The sequence below is a fragment of the Schistocerca cancellata genome, chromosome 3, assembly GCF_023864275.1.
Source record: "Schistocerca cancellata isolate TAMUIC-IGC-003103 chromosome 3, iqSchCanc2.1, whole genome shotgun sequence".
Classification (NCBI taxonomy): Eukaryota; Metazoa; Arthropoda; class Insecta; order Orthoptera; family Acrididae; genus Schistocerca; species Schistocerca cancellata.
Genome location: NC_064628.1, coordinates 76,564,442 through 76,570,092, shown reverse-complemented (window position 1 = coordinate 76,570,092; position 5,651 = coordinate 76,564,442).

The window sequence follows — 5,651 nt, the reverse complement described above, 5'->3', positions numbered from 1 at the left end:
GAGTAGTTTTCATTTATTTCCAGCTATAAAAAGAAACACCTGAAAATTCATGAAACTGTGTGGTACATTATGACATTCTTATAAGAGATCCTTTTCTCTTTTAACCTTAGGCAACTAAAACTTGGAAGGTACAGAGAAAATGGGATCTACCTGAACCAATCATGAGTGCTCTGCTGATGGACTCATGTAGTCACTGCTTTGCTTCTTCCACTTGCGAAATGCTCTTACTTCTTTACTGCCCGGAACTGTACAAGCAATAAGTTGTTTTTGGATACTTAGCCATTACTTCAGAGTATGTGTTATACTCTGGATTATTTCAACATGTATGCAGTCTCACAACAGGCGTCGTGCAAGCAGCCGATCTCTCCAGCGCTCGAGAAGTAACTGTTGTTCTAGAGGAGGCCCTGTCCAACCCTCAGACTGGTAGAAACTTTCGCCACCAGCATTTAGTTACCAAGGGCATAGAGCTGGTGGGATACACGTGATAATATCCTCTGTTAAAACGCAGACTTCTCTCTTACGTTTCACAGGATCCAGGCAACTGACAATCTTACTGGTAATCCATTTATCTCATATGTGAAAATCTTCGTGCTTTATGAAAGGAGTAGACGATATGCAGGCACTGAATTCCAACTTCTCTCTTCTTTCATGTACATAAACAGGCATGGCATCATATACGTAATGCAACTGTTTGCCAAGTAGGTAGAAGTAGCCAAAGTCTATAACATTTGTAAAGCCTCAAAACGGGGAATATCTCAGGCTGAAAGATCATCATCTAACTGATACAAGTATGACGAACGTGGTTTGATAAGCATGCACTTGTGAGTACTGGTTTCTATAATCGTTATGTCAGAGTGAACAACATATCCTGGTGGTAACTTGTATGTCATTAAAAAGACTTGGATATTTCCTTTACCACCTGCATTACAGAAACAGCATCAAGTATACAAGTGGATATACGTCCATGTTGTGGGTGGTACAGCGGCAAAATCCTCTTGGTTACCTACTTCGCCCGAGTTGCAATTGACTATTGCAGCTGAGTGGAGTACAGTATGACTCGGTCTGTATTGTGCTATTTGGAATGTGGTTTCGCAGGACAGAGTGGATCAGGTTGTGGAAAGGGGCCAAGGTCAATTACTGTTACTTGTAAAAGAACACACATAACTTTATTCCTCAAACCAGTGCACAGTTTTCTCTTTAAAACAACAAGGATCACTTCACGGCTGAGGGCCCAAGTAACTTCTCAATAATAAAATTTAAATAATTCTTTTGAAACACAAGGATTTATAGAAACTACTAAAGGCTTTACTTAAGTAAAATTAAAATATCCTTAAATAATTCCTTTTAACGCACCAGAATTTAGACAAACTGCTGAAGGCCTTACTTAAGTAAAATTAAAATATCCTTAAATAATTCCTTTTAACGCACCAGAATTTAGACAAACTGCTGAAGGCCTTACTTAAGTAAAATTAAAATATCCTTAAATAATTCCTTTTAACGCACCAGAATTTAGACAAACTGCTGAAGGCCTTACTTAAGTAAAATTAAAATATCCTTAAATAATTCCTTTTAACGCACCAGAATTTAGACAAATTGCTGAAGGCCTTACTTAAGTACAATTAAAATATCCTTCAATAATTTCTTTTAAGGCACCAGAATTTAGACAAACTGCTGAAGGCCTTACTTAAGTAAAATTAAAATATCTTCTCGACTGAAGGCCCAAATAATATTTCAGATCAGCAAAGGAAATTCTTTCAAAGGCAAGCATCTACAAATCTCGGCTAAGAGCCTTATTAAGGAAAATTTAAATTAATTCCTCGCCTGAAAGCAAAACAATATTTCAACATAATAAAAGGCAACCTTTAGACAAGCGGTTACACAATACAAAAGAAAAACATCTTAAGAAAACTTGGAATATCTTGACGGCTGAAGTCCCAAACAATTATACAAAATAATTAAAGACAAACCTTATGATAAGCATTTCCATAGTACGGCTGAAGGCCATTTTTAAGAATTCGAGATAATTAAAGAGAAACATTACAGACAGGAATTTACACATTACGGCTGAGAGCCACAAATTTTAACACAAACGCGGCTGAAGGCCTAAATCCAGAGCAAACAATAATTTTAAATAAAACACGCCTGAAGGCCTAATCTTAAAATACTTCACATAAAGTCCGGCTGAAGGCCATATACTAAACATAGAACAGACAGAATTAATACACGGCTGAAGGCCTGGCACAGTACTTGCGACAGAAGAAAATCACAATCACAAACAACAGAACTGTGGTGCTCAGAAGTGTTCCAAGGGTCGGCCTGGGGAGGAAACTCTAACAACAGTTTAGGGGAGACAGGCGGCCAAGCGTAACACTAAATAATCTGGTGGCAGCACGACCTAGGGACGGCTGAAGAACCAACCAACAACCTAATGAATTCCCTTCCACGCTGCTCTGTCGCAATCGACTGAATGGCTACTCCAGTACGCAGACAGCATTCATCTGCTCAGCGGATATAACAGAAGCTACAGATAGTTCCATGTAAACACTTGCACCAAAAACTCCGACAGTCCTAAAACCAATCACCGTGGAACGACAAGGAGAAATGACAAGTCACACACACACAGAGTTTCCATAAGCGGTCGGCGACCAAATACACGTAGTCCGATGAGACGACCGGCCGAACGACCAGCCAAGGTCGTCCCCACTCAAGTCAGGAATGTCGGCAACGGTCGGGCGAGTCTTGGATGTCCGGAGCTCACTGCAGCTCCAACGCGACTCAACTCGATGTCCGTTCGGAAGTCGGAGATACGGTGACCCGGGCACACTGGCTCCAACCCACCCATGCAGAGGGAACACTTGCCCATCGGCGACGACATCTCTTCCCGAGGAAGGAACCGACCCACAGCCGGCAAGATGACCAACTCAGGAGGGCCAAAAACGGTCAAAAGAGCAAATACACGTCGCCCAATGAGACGACCAACCGAGAGATCAATCGGCGGTCGTTCCCGCTCCAGTCTCCTTCCGTCTGACAGTTCACATGTGTGGCCAGCAGTCGGCAAGTACTGGCTGTCCGCGCCTCACTGGCGCTCCATCCCCGACTGCTTCGTCCCCCCAACTGAACTCCCGACGGACGACGAGCCGGAAATACTAACGGTCGCTCCAGAGATAGCACGACAGTGCACTTATCGATAAGCGCTGCTGCTGCCACTCACGGGCAGGTAAGACAGGAACCTAGTGACGTCAGTAAACCGAATAAGAAAACGAGGCGGCAGTACCGTAAAGAGAAGATGACAAAAATATAAACGGCATGAACACGAGCCACGCATGGCTCACTATTCTTTCACAAGAAAATAACGGTTCTGTATTCACAAACTACACTGTTCAGTCACGATAATGAGACGCAGTCAGTGAGTTTCAGGAAGGTACCGGCAAAGGTGTGGAGCCACGCCAGCTACAGTGTCGTGGCCAGTTGTGCTAGATTTCTTGGCAGAGAATACGTGGTGTGAACAGCCGATCAAAGTCGTTCCACAAATTCTTGATTGGGTAAATCCGAGCAGCCTGGTGTTCAGGGCACTGCGGTAAACTCATTCTAGTGTTCTTAGAACTACGATTTACACTGTGAGCTGTGAGCATTTGTTGCATTGTCCTGCTAATAGATGCCCTAGTGACAAGGAAAACACAAACTACATGAAGAGGTGGACATGGTGGCCAAGGACAGATGTATATTAGTGCTGATCCTTTGTTCTTTCCAGAAGGACAATATCACCCAAGGAATGCCATGAAAACATTCCCTGACCATAACGCTCTCTCTTGCGGCCTAGAATCTTGCGACGACTGCTGCAGAGTTGTACATCTGCCTGATGGAACATAGAATGTGATTCATCTGGAAAGGTCACATGTCGCCGCTTTGTGGTTCTCCACTTGCGATACTGCAGTGCAAATTCCAGCCTTTGTCACCGATGCATAGCAGTCAGCACAGGTGCCTGAATCAGGCGCCCGCTATGGAGGCCCATACGCAGCAACGTTCGCTGAACGGCAGTTGGGGAGATACTGTCAGGTTCACCAGTGTGATTAGTTGCTGGTGTTAAGTCGTTTAACAATTGCATCTCTGTTCGTCTGTACACATCTCCCCAGCTGTCGTTCACTTCTGTTATCTATTGCCTCTGGTGTGTCAAGGTTGCCTTTGGCGCCAGTTTTCAGTAGTTCCATCTTGACATGTATGGTATTCTTAAACCACGGTGGCATGGGAACAGTTTACAAACAGCCATTTCCTAAATGCTTCCACCACTGTCAAGAAAGCCAATCACGCCCCTTTGGGCTACAGATAAATGCCTCTGTTTGCGCATTACGACAAAGACTGCAGTGTTTTTCGCATCCCCTGACACTGCTAGTGTTGCCACATACCATCTGTAAGTGATTATTGCTCATTGACATCGGGCACAAGGGGCGGTTACATTAATGTGACTGTATCATTTGGGACGTCACTGACTGTATCAAATGGGAACACGTGAGGCAATACTGACCCTACGACAAATTTTAGAAGCTAGATTAAGAAAAGGCAAACCTACGTTTCTAGAATTTGTAGACTTAGAGAAATCTTTTGACAATGTTGACTGGAATAATCTCTTTCAAATTCTGAAGGCGGCAGGGGTAAAATGCAGAGAGCGAAATGCTATTTACAATTTGTACAGAAACCAGATGGCAGTTATAAGAGTCGAGGGACATGAAAGGGAAGCAGTGGTTGGGAAGGGAGTGAGACAGGGTTCTAGCCTCTCCCCGATGTTGTTCAATCTGTATATTGAGCTAACAGTGAAGGAAACTGTGGTGTCACCGCCAGACACCACACTTGCTAGGTGGTAGCTTTTAAATCGGCCGCGGTCCGCTAGTATACGACGGACCCGCGTGTCGCCACTGTCAGTGATGGCAGACCGAGCGCCGCCACACGGCAGGTCTAGTGAGACGTACTAGCACTCGCCCCAGTTGTACAGCCGACGTTGCTAGCCATGGTTCACTGAGAATTACGCTCTCATTTGCCGAGACGATAGTTAGCATAGCCTTCAGCTACATTTGCTACGATCTAGCAAGGCGCCGAATTCAATTGATATTGAGATTCTATTAATGTATCATCAAGAGCGATGTTCTACAAATGTGGATTAAAGTTAAGTATTCCAGAAGCTACGTACTTTTCTTTATAGAATTCATTACGTATCCTGTTTCAGACCTCACGCCAGCCTGCGTGAGCTTAAGGGCGTGCCTTTCGGCTTCCTCTCATTGTGTCTAGGCTGTCTTGTCTATACACAACAGAAACAAAAGAAAAATTCGGGGTAGGTATTAAAATCCATGGAGAAGAAATAAAAACTTTGAGGTTCGCTGATGACATTGTAATTCTGTCGGAGACAGCAAAGGACTTGAGAGAGCAGCTGAACGGAATGGACAGTGTCTTGAAAGGAGGATATAAGATGAACATCAACAAAAGCAAAACGAGGATAATGGAATGTACTCGAATTAGGTCGGGTAATGCTGAGGGAATTAGATTAGGAAATGAGACACTTAAAGTAGTAAAGGAATTTTGCTATTTGGGGAGCAAAATAACTGTTGATGGTCGAAGTAGTGCGGATATAAAATGTAGACTGGCAATGTCAAGGAAAGCGT